The 18,163-nt window shown below is 44.7% G+C and overlaps 1 protein-coding gene and 1 long non-coding RNA gene across 2 annotated transcripts in view; one reads left to right on the top strand and one right to left on the bottom strand.

Moving 5' to 3' along the window:
* LOC144335438 (uncharacterized) overlaps window positions 1-4,336 on the bottom strand; it is a 41,847-nt gene extending 37,511 nt beyond the window's left edge. The window contains exons 1-2 of the long non-coding RNA XR_013406291.1: window positions 3,960-4,336; window positions 3,533-3,593 (exon numbers count right to left, since the gene is read on the bottom strand). This is a non-coding gene — a long non-coding RNA (uncharacterized LOC144335438). The remainder of the gene's footprint in view (window positions 1-3,532; window positions 3,594-3,959) is intronic.
* ASIC2 (acid sensing ion channel subunit 2) overlaps window positions 1-18,163 on the top strand; it is a 1,127,000-nt gene that overhangs the window by 178,130 nt on the left and 930,707 nt on the right.

The following is an 18,163-nucleotide window of genomic DNA, read 5'->3' as shown; positions in this document are numbered from 1 at the left end:
TGAAACTAAAGGCTGACCACCCTTCACCACCTGTCACAAGCCCCCTATCCCCTTGGGGAAGTTGGCATCCTGTGGGGCAGGCCAGCTCCCCGTTGTTGTCTTAACATCTTTGCTGAGTCATCTTGCCAAATTCCACCTAGGCAGGCTGTGCTGTGGTTTCACTGCTTGTTTTATGGTTGGGGTTTCCTGTCCTGCCATATGGTGAGTCCCTGTAAGGCATGGCAGTAATGGGGCCGCACACTGGCAGATGGGCGCTTCCTGACCCAGAAGCCCAACGGAGCTGAAGCCCCCTATTTCACTCTCACCTCTACCTGCTCCCTGGAAGGGTCAGAGATTGAGGTATTTCAGGCTAAATATAGAGGCAGGCCATTAAGAAACAACATCTCCTCCCCCCTCCCCAATCTCTCTGGGCTTTCCATGTGATGGTTTAATTGCTCCTGCAATCTGTTCTGTTTCTCCCTTGCAGTGCGGGAAAAGCAGCAGCCACAGCCCATGGTGAGAAGCTGCTTTCAGAGATGGGAACAGCTTTTAAGAGGAAGAAGGAAGCTTCAGGTCTCAGAACACAGTTGCAGGCGGGCTTTATTTTTAGAGGTCTCCACAGAGATTCTGCCCCCTGTTCAGGGCTCGCCAGACACCAGGCCTGGCTTTGGAATTCGGAGTTTGGGGGAAGGCACCGTTTTATTCGGATCAGTGTAGCAGGAAGGGCACTGGGCTTAAAGTCAGGCAAACTTGTGAGAAAGTCATTTAACCTTAAGGACAGGAAATGCCACTCACTTTGGCAACACGGGGATGAGGAGGAAGGGAGGGAGCATAGTAGATGGCACACAGTAAGCCCAGAGTGTGGGTCTGCCACCCTTGGCACAATACGGGTATTGACAAGAGTCTTGGGCTCATTAGTTGTGCGGCCTTGGTTTTCACATCTGTAAAATGGGGGTAATAATAGCAGCTGCTTCCAGGACTGGCTACATAGTTTGCAGGGCCCAGGAAAGAATGAAAATGTGAGGCCCCTAATTGAAAAAGCTTTAAAAATTTCCACACAGTGAGAGCAGAACATTAAACCAGGCATAGGAGCACAGCCTTCTGAGCACAGGGCCCTGTGCAACTACATAGGTTTCACATCTTGTCTACTCACAGGAGTGTGGTGAGGAATTAATGAGACACTGCATGTCAAGTGCTTCTGACACTGGCAGCTTTTATTACTACTACTAATTAAGCATCAGATATACTATTGGAAGCAGTGTTACCCATTTTGCTGTGGTGTGTATTAGATGGAGAAATAGATTGAAATGCAATTTCATGGTGTCTCCAATGGCAAGCTATAGTTAGGACTTTATAAGGTAACAATGGGGTGTAACCGAAGACTTTTGAGCACCTTCAAAGTTGTGTTTAAAAATTCGAAACAGGCCAGGCATGATGGCTTACACCTGTAATCCCTACACTTTGGGAGGCTGAGGGGGTGTATTGCTTGAGCTTGGGAGTTCAAGACCAGTCTGGGCTATGTGGTGAAACCTCATCTTTACAAAAAATAGAAAAGCTAGCCATGCATGGTGGTGCATGCCTGTAGTCCTAGCTACTTGGGAGGCTGAGGTGGAAAGATTGCTTAAGCCTGGGAGGTTCAGGCTGCAGTGAGCTGAGATTGCACCACTGTACTCCCGTGTAGACCACAGAGCAAGACCCTCTCTCTCTCTCTCTCTCTCTCAGAAAAAAAGAAGAATTCTAATCAGAACATTGTGTGGGTAACAGGGAATGGTGGTTGAGGGGCTTGCTGAAGAGAGGACACTGCCTGAATATGAGTATTGTGGGGAAGTAAATAAATAAATGGAGACACCAAAGAAATTCCTCCTGGGTGACTCAAGAGAGGTGCTATGTATAAACACAGGGAACCAGGAAAAGGGGAGTTGGGGTGGAGCGAGTTGCTTTTGGTGACATACAGTGTGAGGTGTCAGTGGGATGGATATAAAACAGGACCCTAGAAACAGGGGAGCACAGCCCACATTTGGGCTAGGAGGAAGACTGGGGTGGGTGCGTGAGGTCATGGAGACCTGTATGGAAACAACTGGTGTACCAGAATAGATAAAATTATCAGTGCAAAGCACATTTCCAGATTGCGGAAGCTAGGGATAAAATAGAGCCGGAAATCAACTATGTATAAAATTAGCAAGTGAAGCTGAGAGGCTTGAACTGATCTGAGAACAGAAGGAGTCAAAGAAGCAGCATTCCTGGAGAAGATCTTGACCCTCTATGATCCTTAATCTCTTCATCTGTAAAATGGGTACAGTGTCATCCAACCCACAGTGTTGATGAAAGGGTAAAGTGAGAACATGTGTGTAAACTACTTCTCGTACTATATCAGGTGTGTAGTTAGTGAACAACACAGTGTAATCCTCTTCTTGCCTTAATTCCTGATTCTTGGATCTTTTTAGTGAGTTACATTCTATGATGTTGCCAGTTTTTATGGCGGTTCAGATATGTTTGTTTTCATAATGAATATGGTATTATGTAAGTTACTTTACATACATTATCTCCTGTTAATCCTCATAGAATTCTGCATGGAATAGTGCTATTTCCATTTTATGGATGGGATGCTCAGAGACGTTAGGCAATTTACCCAAGGTCACACAGCTACAGAACGACATGGTAGAATACCAACTCAGACCTGCCTCCTTCCAAAGCCCATGCTATCCTCTTTATTTAGCAAAAGCAAGACAGGCAAGACAAATCACCCAAAAGAGCTCCCCTTCACAAAGGCTGGCTCCTCTCCTGTATACCTGCTAACAATACCATCTGCACAGGTACTCAGATGGAGACCAGGGAACACCTTGTTGTACAGAATTGTTCACTGTGGGTAATTTGCTATCTTCATGTTACTAAAATACCTTGAACAGTAGCCCATGTACAGTGGCTTAGGTTCTTCCTCTCTATCCAGAACCTGCATAGTGAGGGCCTTGGCAGGCTGGCATCTTTCCAGCATTGCAGAGGAGGAGGAGAGCACCGGCAAGTGGTCTGAGCTGGAAGGAGGGGAGCTGAGCTCTGTTCCTCCAACCCACTGCTCCCCTTGGGCTAGTCCCTTCCCTGGCATGAAAGGAAGGCGGCCTAAGTGCTCTCACAGGATTCCCCAGATCTCCTGCTACTTCCCCAGGTGGTGGTCAAGGTGAGAAAATACTACAAGAAGCAGTAGAGTGCGGTTCATCAAGAGTGTGCATGCTGGAGCCAGTCTGCCTGGGAATGGATCCAGGCTCTGTCACTTCCAAGCTTTGTGACCTATGGTATGTTACTTGGCCTCTCTGTGTCTTGCTTTCCTCCTCTTCAAAATGGAAAGAAAAGAATACCTATTTCACAAGGAAGGGAGCTAGTACAGATAAGTGTTCTTCATTACTTTCACTGTTTATTATTGTCATTGTTGTATGGGAGGCCAGACCAACCTGAAAAGATGCCACTTCCTCATGAAATCTGTCCTCATCTGTGACTCTTGGATTATACCCATCCTTTCATGCTTGGCCTTGTATTACAATTATTCAGGAGGCTGACTTACCTTTATGATAGGCTGGGAACCCTGCGAGTTGTGGCTTCACGTTTATTCTCCAGGCTTCACACTATGTAATTAAAAAAAGAAAAAAATATCCACAGTGGAATATAAAGGGCAGGAACTTTAGAGTCAGCAGTATTCAATACAAATCCTAGCTCTGCCATTTACCAGCTGTTTGATCTGAGGCAAGTCACTTAACTCCTCTGAACCTTGATTTGCTCATCTATAAAGTGGTATATCAGCACTTTTCCCATGAGCTAGTACATGGACATGTTTGACTCATCATGGGCATTCAATAAGAGCCATCTCCCATCCTTTCCTCTTTCTCATTTTTCACCACCCCATAGAATGTTGGTCACTAAATACATTTTAAAAGGGGTATGGAAAGTGAGATTTGGAGGCTCTTGGAACTCCCTGTTCCCCGAATACTCACCCAGCCACCAGTGTAGGGATGAGGTCCGTGAGCACTTTGCCCTGTTAGCCAAGAATTAAACACTTCTCTCTTGGAAATCGTAAGCTGGAAGCAAAACTGAGGTCAAGAGAAGAACAGCAACTTTCCCCAAGGCCACAGCAGCAGAACAAGAAGCTCTATGTTCTGACTCCAGCCTCAGTTCTCTTTCCACCACCACGGGCAGCTGCCTTCAATGGCATGAGGTCTCACTCTAAGCTATTATCAACAAACTTCCCTTTCAAATGAAAGAAGAAAGTTCTGGAAACAATCTGAGGGATATGTGACCAGATGGGGTATAGCAGCAGAGTGGGTGGTGGCTGGGAGATTCTGTCAAGAGGAACTGGGCTTCTAATGACACGAGGATGAAAGTGAAAGAAATCAACAACTTCACCTACTTCCTGGTTTTGCAGCATGGTATCACCTGTCCAGAAGGGAGGTTCTCACTCAGCCACCTTGTGGTGTGAAAAGGATAATGAAGCTTTCGGTTATTTCCTCATTTTACCGTGGTCCTTGACTCTGAGGGACTGGGAGTCCTTTGTAGCCAGGGAGTATGTAAGATTATTGAATGTTCTTGCCAGGCCAATTTAGAGAAGTCTAATGTCTGATTCCACCACCACTCACCAACTATCTAAACTTGAGCTGATCTGAGCTCAGATTGTTCCTATGGGGTAGAGGGGTGAGGCCTGCTCTGCCAACCTTGTCAGGTTGCTGGATGTGTGATAGACTTATGGAGTCAGAAAGTCAAAGTTGGAGTTGGCTGTACAGGCATCTACTGAAAGTAACAAATTGGTTTCATCTAACACGTTCATGCCAGCCAATGGGTAGTGGTTTCTGGGGACAGATTCTGAAGCCTCACCTGGGCATAGCACAAAGAGTGTGGTGATCAATTAATGATGGCTGCTATGAGCACAGCAATGAGGAGTTGGGCCCTGCCTGCTCCACAATTTTCTTTTCTGCGTTCATCTCACAATTTGATCTTACAAAGGAGACTGAAGCTCAAAGAAAACAAATGACTTCGTCAAAGTCATCCAGTGGCAGACGTGGTCTCAGTCCCAGATTTCCTAATGCCAAATTTAGCAATCTTTCTTTTAAGAAAGTTGTCTGCTGTAAAATACTTTACAAATGTAAGAATGTCTTATCATCTTTCTGTTGGCCTTTGTTTTCCTGAAAGTCAGTTACTTCAGTCCTCCTGATTGGCTCCATGAACTAAAGACTCATGTTTGTGAAAACCCTCAGAACTCCCCAATGACAAGACATGCTGAGTTTAATGGTTTCATTCAGACAATGATAAAATTATGACAATGATGGTGATATATATTATACATATTATTATACATTATATGGAACATACATAATATATAATATAACAATAGCATAACTTAAGCACCTGTTATGTGTGAAGTACAGTAGCAGGAGCTAGCCTGCTTTCTTCTCAATTCTGTCCAATGCATATTTCAGTCACTTCCCCTCTCTGAGCTTCAGTTTTCTCATCTGAATAATGAAAGCCCAAGAACAGATGCTTCCTTTTTGTGCTGACATTTTTCTCTCTGTGCTTCATATTATCAGCACCTACTCTGCGTCCAGAAATGGGGAAGGAGCATGGGACAGAAATGAAAATGTGAATACTTGGTTCTGTTCTCCTAAGCCACTCACCCTATTCTTCAGGAGGCAAGACAATGGGACCCAATGCACCCAGAAAACAGTGGTGCAACATAGACAGCAGTGGACTAGAAATGAGATGAGGAGGCTGCGAGATGGGAAGGGGGCTGGTAGAAGTGTAGTTGGGAGCAGAGTCTGGGCACCAGTCCAGGCCGGAAGCCTGACTCCTGCAGTTATGAGCTGTGCAACCTTGGGGCAAGTGGGTGCTATACACCTCTCTAGATCTCAGTGTTCTTATCCTTAAAACTGAGCTCCTCTTACATATGTTTCCGGGAACCTGGGAGGTGGAGAGACCACAAGATGTGCACACAGTCTTATCCTTAAAACTGAGCTCCTCTTACATATGTTTCCGGGAACCTGGGAGGTGGAGAGACCACAAGATGTGCACACAGTCCGTGAACAAAATAGCTGACACCCCAAGTAGAGATGTGGCAAGGAGTGAAGTGAAAAGAAGTTAGAAAGGGAGGGGGATGCAGAATCTGTAGTTGTTGAGGAAGGCTTCCTGTAGGAGGTAGCTTAAGGTCAGCCTCAAGAAATATATTAGTTTGGGTTGGGAGACATGACACTAGTCATTTTTCACTAAAAATGGTTTTCTCCTCTTTGGCCCCCATCTGTGCCTCTTTGGAATGGAGCATAAATATTAAGCACATTTTTCATACACTTCGAAGAAAACTAGACAGTGCAGGCAGTGGCCCGGTGAATCTCTTACATATTTAAACAGCATCCTGTTGATTTGAGGTGGAGTCATCTGAGCCTTGGTTTTTCTGTCTCAGTAGCCCCCAGTACAAGCTGACATGAGCACTTTATTCCTGTGACCACTTTATTCCTGACCCAAAATGATAACAGGAGAGACACCCCACATTCTACACAACATGCAAAACGTTGTGCTGTTTACAAGGCATTAGAATAGCTTCAGAATTCACTGTGGCTCTGGGATGAAGAATGGACTGAGCCCGCTTTTTCTCTCCCTGGAACGTCTACCTCCCCATCCATCCTGCTATTGGGCCATTCATCCTTGGGTATTTGAGCATCTACTATGTACCAGGCACTATATTCTTTCAAGACTCCATTCAGATGTCACCTCCCCCAGGAGGCCTTTGTTGATACACACCCCTGCCTCAGCTGGGCTCAAAGCTCCTCCTCCATGTTCCAAAGAACCCTATGTTTATTACTTATCTTCCCAAGTTTTATCTCTATGCCTCCTTCCTCATTTGACTGTGGGCTCCTTGGTCTCTTTCACTAGCAAATGGTAGAGTCTCAGATGGTGTTTGCAGGCCCACAGAACTGGACTTGTTCGTGGGCTTGCATTCTGGGGTGGGAGTAGGCATTGAACACATGGCGGCAAGTGTGCTGAGTGTTAGAAGAAGGAACCGCATGGAGTCCTGACAGTGAAAGGCCAGCCTCTTCTGGAACCAAGGAATTCCTACTTGATGATGTGAGTTTTAAGCTGATATTGAAGGATTTGTAGCTGTTAGGTAGCTTCCTGAGTTGGCTTCTCCCTAGCTGGTTCTTACTTCTTCCCAGGGCTACAGTTTGGAAAGTGGAGATGGAGGTTGGAAAGCAAATGTGGAGAGAAATGTTGGGTTCTGAGCTTCCATGACACCTTCCCACCTGAAGGGGCAGCCAGGGCTACCTGACTCCCTTTGGTTGACTTGTTTCCTCCCTCCCAAATATGTCCTTTATGCTACACAGCAAGGCAAGCAGGTGGGCTTTTTGAAATTCTTCCTTGGTCTGAGCAATCATCACCTGAGAAGGCAATTATGCAAATCACTCCGTGATCTTCCCAGAACAGCAAGCGTGCTCTGGAGAGAAAATCCAAACAGTAAACACCTCTTTGGCTGCCCCTGTGAGGACAATGCAGGCACCTTGTTTGAGGAGCACCCATTACTATGCAGCTCAGCTTCAGCCAGGTGGAGTTGGAGGACAGAATTTCCCGTGATACTCTGTCAGTTCCCAGGGACATAAGCTCAGGATGAGCTCTCTGCTCCATTCTAGCCTCCACCACTGACTGTGATGGACCTGTTCAGGATCCACCAATTAAGGGCCTGTCTTCTGCCCCCATCATCCCTGCTGGGTCCTGCAAAATGCTGAGGCTTTGTCCTACATGAGCAGCATAACTGTGTCCTGAAGCAGTGACCCTGCCCCTGCCAATAGCTGCACATTCCTCTTATGCACTTGGTTCATGGGCTGGAGTGTCTCTTTTAAAGATACTTTTTCTAGCTTTCATCAAAGCCGGTCAAATTCTTTTGGTTCTTCCGTTCTCAGTTTCCACATAGAGTTTCCTTCCTTTCCCTTCCCTGTTCCTTTCTCTTACTAGAGTTACCACCTTGGCCTGGGCATTGATCACCTTATGCGTAGCTGGCTGACCCAAAGGTCTCAGCCCTAATTTAGATCTCCTCCACTTCCACGTACTTAGGGTTGCCTGCATTATTTATCTCATTCAGGTATTCAACAAATATTTATTTGTTGGGTCTCTATTCGCGTCCTAGTGATAGCGTGGAGATTAGAGCAGCACCTATCTGACTCTTGCAGAGGCTTATATTCTGGGGTAGGGGCAGGCATTGAACGCCTGGCTGCAAGTGTGCTGAGTGTTAGAAGGTAGAACTGCTGTGGAGCCCTGGCAGTGATAGGGTGAGTTTTAAGCTGATATTGAAGGAATCGTAGGACTTAGGTAGGTGAAGCATGCTCAAGGAAGAGGACAAATGCCTGAAGCAGGAGACAATGGTACATTCTAGAAACTTAAAGTCCAGTGTGGCCAGAATATAAATTGGGAGGAAAAGTGGCTCATGCTGAGGCCAGAGATCAGCAAGGTCCTGACTACTAAAGGCTCTCAAACCATGGTTAAGGAGTTTAGGTTATATCCTGAGAGCAACAGGAAACTTTTGAAGAGTTTTAACAGAGCTCACAGTTCTCCATGGGTGTAATGGTCCAGGATCAATCTCCAATCAAACATTTAGGCATGAAACTCATTCATCTATGTACATACATTAGTCAGGACTCTTTCCATTTCTGGCAATGAAAACTCAACTCAAAGTGGTTTGAGAGAAAGGACATGTATTGGTGCAAGGACTGAAGCATACAGGCAGATCTAGATTTAGGGGCTCAAATGTCGCTCTCCATCTTTTGGGTCTGGTATCCTCTGTGTTGGCTCCATTCTCAGGCTCTGTTCATGAGAAGGCAGAGGTGGCTGCTGGCAGCTGCGGGCTAACACTTCACTGCAGCAGTTTCCACAGCAGAAAGACAGTGACACTTGCCTAATAGTTTCATTAAGAGCCTTGGCATTGACTGAATTTATCCCACTTGTGTCAGATGCTCATTCCTAAACCAACAACTGGAGCTAGGGTGAACTATGCTGATGGATCAGGCTGGATCACACACCCATCCCTGGATCTGGGCAGTGTGATTAGCATAGGCAAAGCCCATTGACCAAGAGTAGAAGAGCAGTGGGTGACAAAAAGGAGACTTTGGGCTATATCACTGCAAAGTTGAGGAATGAGTGCTGGAACACCATATGCAAGAACAGCAGGCATGATGGTTAATATTGTATCTACGAAGTAACTAACTTGCTTTTGATTGGATTGAAGGATGCAAAGTATTGTTCCTGGGTATGTCTGTGAAGGTGTTGCCAAAGGAGATTAACATTTGAGTCAGTGAACTGGGAGAGGCAGACCCACCTTCAATCTGGGTGGGCACTGTCTAGTCAGCTGCCAGCATGGCTGGAATAAGGCAGGAAGAAGCTGGAAGGACTTGCCCTGCTGAGTCTTCCAGCCTTTATCTTTCTCCCATGCTGGATGCTTCCTGCCCTTGAACATCAGACTCCAAGTTCTTCAGCTTTTGGACTCTTGGACTTACACCAGTGGTTAGCCAGGGGCTCTCAGGCCTTTGGCCACAGATTGAAGGCTGTACTGTTGGCTTCCCTACTTTTGAGATTTGGGGACTCAGACTGACTTCCTTGCTCCTCAACTTGCAGATAGCCTATTGTGGGACTTCACCTTGTGATTGTCTGAGTCAATACCCCTTAATAAACTCTCCATCACACATACAGCTGTCTTATTAGTTCTGTACCTCTAGAGAACCCTGATTAATACAGTAAATTGGTACCAGGATTAGGGTGCTGCTGTAAAGATACCCAAAAATGTGGAGGCAACTTTGGAACTAACAGGCGGAGGTTGAAACAGTTTGGAGGGCTCTAAAGAAGATAGGAAAATGTGGGAAAGTTTGGAGCTTCCTAGAGACTTGGAGGGCTCAGAAGACATGAAAATGTGGGAAAGTTTGGAACTTCCTAGAGTCTTGTTAAATGGCTTTGACCAAAATGTTGATAGTGGTATGGACAACAAAGTCCAGGCTGAGGTGGTCTCGGATGGAGGTGAGGAACTTAGAAATGGATCCAGGGTGACTCTTGTTATGCTTTTGCAAAGAGACTGGTGGCATTTTTTCCCTGCCCTACAGATCTGTGGAACTTTAAACTTGAGAGAGATGATTTAAGGTATCTGGCAGAAGAAATTTCTAAGCAGCAAAGCATTGGAAAGGTGACAGAGTATAAAAGTTTAGAAGATTTGCAGCCTGACCATGCAGTAGAAAAGAAAAACCCATCTTCTGGGGAGAAATTCAAGCCAGCTGCATAAATTTGCATAAATAACGAGGAGCCAAGTGTTAATCACCAAGACAACAGGGAAAATGTCTCCAGGGTGTATCAGAGACTTTTGTGGCAGCCCCTCCCATCACAGGCCAGGAGGCCTAGGAGGAAAAATGCTTTCATGGACTGGGTCCAAGACCCCCTCTTCAGTGTGCAGCCTCTGGACATGGTGCCCTGCATACCAGCTGTTTCAGCTCTAGCCATGGTTAAAAGGGGCCAAGGTACAGCTCAGGCCATTGCTTCAGAGGGTATAAGCCCCAAGCCTTGACAGCTTCCATGTGGTGTTGGTCCTGTGGTTGCAAAGAAGACAAGAATTGAGATTTGGGAACCTCCTCCTAGATGTATGGAAATGCCTGAATGTCCAGGCAGAGGTGTGCTGCAGGGACAGAGTCCTCATGGAGAACCTCTGCTCAGGCAGTGCAGAAGGGAAGTGTGGAGTTAGACCCCCCACACAGAGTTCCCAATGGGGCACTGCCTAGTGGAGCTGTGAGAAGAGGACCACCATCCTCCAGACCCCAGACCCCTCTAGACTGGTAGATCCACTTACAGCTTGCACTGTGCACCTGGAAAAGCCGCAGACACTCAATGCCAGCCATTAAAGCAGCCAGGAGGAGAGCTGTACCTGCAGAGCCACAGTTGAGGGGCTTCCCAAGGCAGTAGGAGCCCACTTCTTGCAACAGCATAACCTGGATGTGAGACATGGAGTCGAAGGAGATCATTTTGGAACTTTAAGGTTTAATGACTACCCTATTCGATTTTGGACTTGCATGGGGCCTGTAACGCCTTTGTTTAGGCCAATTTCTCCCTTTTGGAATGAGTGTATTTACCCAATTCCTTCACCCCTATTGTATCTACAAAGTAACTAACTTGCTTTTGATTTTACAGGCTCATAGGCAGAAGGAACTTGCCTTGTCTTAAATGAGACTTTGGATTGTGACTTCTGAGTTAATGCTGAAAGGAGTTAAGACTTTGGGGAACTGTTGGGAAGGCATGATTGGTTTAGAAACGTGAGGACATGAGATTTGGGAGGGTCCAGGTGCGAAATATGTTTGGGTGTGTCCCCACCCAAATCTCATCTTGAATTGTAGCTCCCATAATCCCCATGTGTCATGGGAGAGACCTGGTGGGAGTTAATTGAATCATGGGGGTGGATTTTCCCATGCTATTCTCATGACAGAGAATAAGTTTCACGAAATCTGATGGTTTTATAATGGGTAGTTCCCCTGCGCACATTCTCTTGCCTACTGCCATGTATGATATGCCTTTGTTACTCCTTTGCCTTCTATCACGATTGTGAGGCCTCCCCAGCCATGTGGAACTGTGAGTGCATTAAACCTCTTATCTTTATAAATTACCCAGTCTCAGATACGTCCTTATAACAGTGTGAGAACAGGCTAATACAGCAAGTGTCTACTACATAAATCCTCAAGAGACCTTCAACTCCAGTCAGGCTAGATTCCATATTCTGTGGACCCCAAGGACATGTTGCTTCTCTTCTCTTCTAAGTCTTTGTGCTTGAGGTTGCCTGGAAAGAAATGCACCTGGATTAGAGAAGATAGTTTTAGCATCTGGGTCAGAGTTGAATTCAGAGCTTTGGGTATGTAAGGACAGGTAGATATATGAGTGGGGGCATGGTAGAGGTTGTGTGAGAATTCCCTCCTGGAGGTCATTACCAACCCCAAACGAGCTTTTCCAGATGCTCATCCTTCATCTCTGGGATTAGCAGAGAAAAAGGACAATAAATCCCCATTATTCCAATTGTCAGAGCTGGGTGAGCAGTCAGGGCAGCAGCTGCCAGGCCCATGGCCAGGTGGCCACAGAGCAGCTATCCCCTGCCTCTCTACAGAAGCCTCGCTACTTGCAGAGGTAGACAACTGTCCCAGCTCTCAGGAGCTGTAGGCTGAGTGAGGCATATGCCATCAGGACCAAAAGGAGCAGGCTCATCTAGCTGGGCACTAGGTCAAGATCTGCCATGATGTCAGTACTTGAGAACCTTAGATGGTGTTTGGCAGGCCCACAGAACTGGACTTGTTCATGGACTTGCATTCTGGGGTGGGGGCAGGCATTGAACACATGGCTGCAAGTGTGCTGAGTGGTAGAAGGAGAAACTGCTATGGGGTTCTGACAGTGGGGGCCAGCCTCCTCTGGGGCTGAGAAATGCCTCCCTGGTGATGTGAGTTTTAAGCTGATATTGAAGTATTAGTAAGAGGTAGGTAGGCTACTGATTTGGCTTTTCCCCAGCTGGTTCTTACTCCTTCCCAGGGGTGCAGTTTGGAAAGGGGAGATGGAGGTTGGAAAGCGGATGTGGAGAGAAACGTTGGGCTCAGAACTTCCGGGACACCTTCCTGCCCGAAGGGGCAGCCAGGGCTACCTGACTCCCTTTGGTTGAGTTTTTCACTCCCTCGCAAATATGAAAGAACTTACACTTGTGTCACAACCCTAGCCTGGCCTTGCTTCAGCCTTTCTCAGGTCAATTCCTGAGATGCAACCCACTTCAGACTTTGAACCCTCATTCTCTGAATGGTGGAAGCTGTTCTTCAAGAGCGCTTTCCCAACGCACCCTCTCCTATTGACTCTCCTGCTTGGATAACTGCCTAAACACTTCAACACTAAGACTTTCCTTTATTCAGTGATTCATTTTTTAAAAAATTAATTAGCTATTTCTTGACGCCCTACTATGTGTCAGGCACTCGACCTCTGACTTGTCTCTACCTTGTTTCATGAGTCCATCACTCATTATATTATATTGATTATAATAGTCTAATGATAGGCCCTCAGCTTGTCTATCAGTCAATGGCCACTCAGGAGATAGGAACTATCCCAGGCGTTTGAACGGAGAGAATGTAATACAACAAAATTTTAACTAGGTGTAAATTCATTAACCAGGTATCTGAAAAAGTAAAAGAGGACACTAAGGTGTTACAGAGGTAGTAGCTACTACAGAAAACATCCACTGTCCCTTGGGCTGGAGGAAAAAAGGTTGGGATTATTAAAATGCAGGAAGTTGGAGGAGGGGCCCTGTTGGGCTGGAGCTCAGACCTCTGAGAGGGAGATGCTGATCGGCTAGTACTGGTGTCTCTGAGCTCAACACAGGAGAGGTCCCATGGGGCTGGCTTCAGACCACTGAGAAGAGGGTGCCTGCCAGCTGGTGCTGGTATTTTGGTGGTGAGTGGTGGAATGCATACCACTGGTTCTGCAAGTGTTGGAAAAAAACATACTGAGTTCAGCTGCTGCTTTAGGAAGGAACTACCTCTGCCAAGATGAAGCAGCACCACTGGGGTGAAGCTTCCAGGAACAAAAGCAGGCAGGAAGCCACCAGGAAGCGAGCTGGAAGTCCTTTTTCTCTCCAGCCTTGCAACCTTCCCCTAGTGCCCCCTATTAGCAGAACCTAACGTTAACCCAGCTGGCAAGAAAATAGGATTGGCAGCACCAGCAGGCCAACGCTACACAGAGAAGGGTTGGTTTAAAATGGAAAGACCGTAACTTAATGAACACATATAGGACAGGTGACCCTTCATTTACCATACTTCCTTGGTGCCCGGAACAGTGATGGCTAGAGTGTGTTATTGGAAATACCTTGGATTTGGAGTAAATGGACCCATTTCCACCGCTTAATTTCAGTGTGACTTACTGGTCAAGTCATCAATATCTCTGAGCCTTCATTTTCTCATCTGTAAAATGGCGAAAATAACCCCTGACCTACATACCTACCAACCTACCTATCTTGGATGCAAGCAAGAAATCAGTGTAATAAAGCAAGTATGAGAACTTTACACCTTGTATCCTGCCTCTCAAATGCAGCACAATGAATCAGTACTCAATATAATACTCTTCCCCATGGAAGAAAATGTCAGTCTATTTAGGGTTTTGAACATCCTCTTAAAGAACATATCCCCTTGGAGACTTCAAGGTTCTTCTTATAAGCAAGAAAGGCACAAACCAGGCTGCGTGTCAGGGAAACTTTCCTGACAATGTGAACATTGTATGAAAGAAAACAAGCCATTTCTTCTCAGAAATGAGGTTCTATTGCATAAGACATCTCAAACAGACTCAGACAAAACACTCGCAGCTACGTGGCAGAGCTGGGGGTAAGTTAGAGGGAATCAGGCGGCCCTTGTCCTTGGGGATGAACAGTCAGCACTGGTGAAGCTCTTTCCCACGTCTAATTTTGAGGCACATTTTACAGCTCCAGTGGCACTGTGTGGGTGTTGGAGACATTGCCTCTTCTCATCTTAATGATGTTTTGCTTTAACAGAGACGTTTTGCTTCTTGGAGCTCTGCTTGCTTCTTCAAGGTAATAAGCCTCCCGGGATGCCCTGGGTGGGATTGGGAGCTTGCTCCCAGCTTTAGGCATATTGGCTGCCATGGAGCAGTGAGCAAAAACGGGGAGGGTCCTAAATCTACAGGATCATGTGTGGCCCAGTTTGACTGCTCCCACACATACTGATGGGTGACTGGGCCACAGATACCACACTTCTGAGTGTGGTACCACACATCCAAGCCACCACCCACAATACTCCCCTCATTCAGGAAGCTGGCCTCTTCCTTGTTCAACGCTGCTTGTTGAAATTTCCCCAGATCTTACCAACATTCCGCTGCACACAACACACTCCTCCCCATCTCAGGGCCAGGGCACAGTTTTGCCTGGCCTTGTATTGACCGCTGCTGCATCCCACCTCCACAGACGCTGAGTAGGCAATGGTGTCAGATAAGCTGGGATTCCAACCTGTCTCATTCTTGGTTGTTAACTTTGGACAGTTTTTTAAACTTCTGTCCCTTTGTTTCCTCAAAAGAAGAAATGGATGTCGGCAGGCTTAGTTCAGGTTCCCTTCTCTAATTCGCTCCTATGGTCCTGCCTAAATACTCATCAAAGCAATGTGCTCCAAAACTCATCCCTACCCTATGTGGCCTAAAGAATGTGCTATGGAACTCCATTGCCCAGCAAATTAACTTTAAATTCCAAAGTCTCACATTCAGAGCTCTCTATCATCTTAATCTATAGTTTCTATTCTTGCTCCTTCCTCTTAATATACTTATTTACCCCAACCAACATGGGCTAGTTTGTAATCCCCAGCATTGAATGACACATTCTCCCATCCAAGCCACCACCCACAATACTCCCCTCATTCAGGAAGCTGGCCTCTTCCTTGTTCAACCCTGCTTGTTGAAATTTCCCCAGATCTTACCAACCTGAAAGCACTTCATCCTTCTTTGAGATGTTTTATTTTTTAGCAGGGTTTATACACTACATTGATTTGTATGATTTTTTTTTAACTACAGCTGAAGGAGAGCAAGCAACCAAGTAGACACAATAGACCAGGATTTGAATCTGGTCTATTGTGATATGTATATTCAGTACTTTACTGAAAAGATTATAGATAATGTATATAAAATTATGATCACAGTATCTAATAAAGGGTAGTGATTATTATCACACAGTATTAGGTACATATTACACACTCAGTGAAAATCTATTGGATTGATTTGAGTACCTGACATAGGGTTTGAAGCAATAATATTGGATGTAAAAGTTATAAATTGGTATTTTTAAGAATTGGATTTGTTTCAGATTTTAAAGCAACATGTACTCATTGTAGAAAATGTATAACATGTGTGCATGTGTATATAAAAAGGTAGGAGAAATGTCGCTTATAATCTCACAACTCAGTGGTAATTACTCTTAACACATTATGTGTTTTTTTTCAATTTTAAATGCATTGTATGTAGATGATCTCATACAAATATATAGTTTTGTTTCTAATGTTTGTATATGTCATAAATAAAGGTTAGAAACCTACTGTTTAAACTATTATAAAATAATATGTGATAGTCATTTTAAATACAAAAAATATTAAACCATTTAATTAAAATACTCAAATCTAGCCTACTATACATATTTGGGGGTATTTTCTTCCAACCTTTTATAATTGCATTTTTGCTTATTTCAGGAATCATGATTAGAGTAAAAGCATTTTCCTATGCTATAAAACAATTTTTTGACATCGTTTTTGATGGTTACATAATATTTTACCCTACATAATTTGTTTAATCCTACCTTTATTTCTACATAGTTAGGATGTTTTTTTACTTTTTCCCATTATCAATACATCTTCATCTGAATTTTAAATGTTTTCCTTAGGATAGGGAGTGCAATTTTATCAGCAATTTTTTAAAAGCCCGAATTGTAATGACTTAGAGTAAGTATGTTATCTCACATGACTAAAAGTGCAAATGAGGCTGTATTTGGATGAGTTAGTTCAGTGACTTGATGATATCATCAAGGACCCAGGCATCTTCCATCATTTTGCTCCTGTTTTCTTTAGTGCATGATGTGAATAGACATCATAACAAATTATTTACATATATTAGCTTCTTTCATCTTCACAGCATCCCTAAGAAGTGGGATCCTGTTATTATTCTCATGGTAAGAATAAGGAAACAAGCTCAGCAAAGTACCTTGCCTAGGATCCCATGGCACAGCATGTAAGAGATTGTAAGAGATGGACCTGCTGAGGTTCCAGACATCATATCCTCACTCCATCACCCAGAAGGAGGGAAGGATCTAACTCTTCCTCTGTCTCTTCCCCACCTTTTTGATTTGATAAATTTCTAAGCTACGCAAAATTTGGAAGCATATTAGAATGAGCATCTGTATTCCCTTCTCTTCACTCATTGCTCACCATTTGCTATGTTTGCTTCCTCTCCTCTCTCTCATTCTCTTTCTCTCTCCCAGTTGAAAGTGATTTGAAGGTATCATGGGGTCTATGTCTCTTTTTCAAAACTTTTAAAATTGAAATATGATATACTTGCACAAAGTGTGTTTATTATATGTATGCGGTTTAATAGAATTCCACAAATTGATCACACCTGTGTAACCAGTGCTCCCCTCCTCTGAAATGTATAAAGGGTGATATTGAAAAGAAAAAAGTTCTTTCGGTAAGAAAGAAAAGAGGAAGAGGCCAGGCAGGGTGGCTCACACCTGCAATCCCAACAATTTAGGAGGCCAAGACAGGTGGATAACTGAAGGTCAGGCGTTCAAGACCAGCCTGGCCAACATGGTGAAACCCCGTCTCTACTAAAAAAAACAGATATATACAAAAATTAGCCAGGCATGGTGGCACGTGCCTGTTGTCCCAGCTACTCGGGAAGCTGAGGCAGGAGAATCCCTTGAACCCAGAAGGTGGAGGTTGCCGTGAGCCGAGATGGCGCCACTGCACTCCAGCCTGGGTGACAGAGTGAGATTCTATCTAAAAAAAAAAAAAAAGAAAGAAAGAAAAAAAAGGGAAGAATAGGTGTAGCATATTGGCACCCACAGTGTCTGCTGCTGCATCATCTCAGTGACCGTGCTTTCTTTCTTAAGCTGAAAACGGAAATTGGCCACAGAGCATAAAGGAATGAGGACCATGGTAATACAGCATAGGAAGGCACAGTTTCCACGTCACCATGGACTTTGGAGTCAGAGATTCCTGGATTGAAATCTCAGTTCTACCTTTTATATGCTTTATGATCTTAAGCAAGATATTCGTTCTCACAGAGCCTCATTTTCTTCATCTGTACAATGGAAATAATAACAGGGCCTACCGCTGAGGGCCACTGTGAAGGTGGAAGGAGTTAGTATTTGTAAATCATTTACTATGTTACCCAATTTATAGTGTGCACTCTAGAAATGATACCTGTTGTTATTATTATTACTAATCATAATAATAATCTTGCCAAATATATGTTATTACTATTCTTGTTTACAATAGAGAAAATGGATGGCCTGAGAGATAAAGAGATTAATTGAGTAATAAGTAACAGAGCCAGGATTCACAATCAGGTTTTTCTGGCTCTAAACTTGTTACCTCCCAATGAATAGATCAGGCCTGGACAAATGGGGGACTAAATCATA

This window comes from Macaca mulatta, chromosome 16 (genome assembly GCF_049350105.2).
Source record: "Macaca mulatta isolate MMU2019108-1 chromosome 16, T2T-MMU8v2.0, whole genome shotgun sequence".
Lineage (NCBI taxonomy): Eukaryota > Metazoa > Chordata > Mammalia > Primates > Cercopithecidae > Macaca > Macaca mulatta.
Note: the sequence above shows the minus strand (reverse complement) of the source record. Positions and strands in the feature narration are given on the sequence as shown.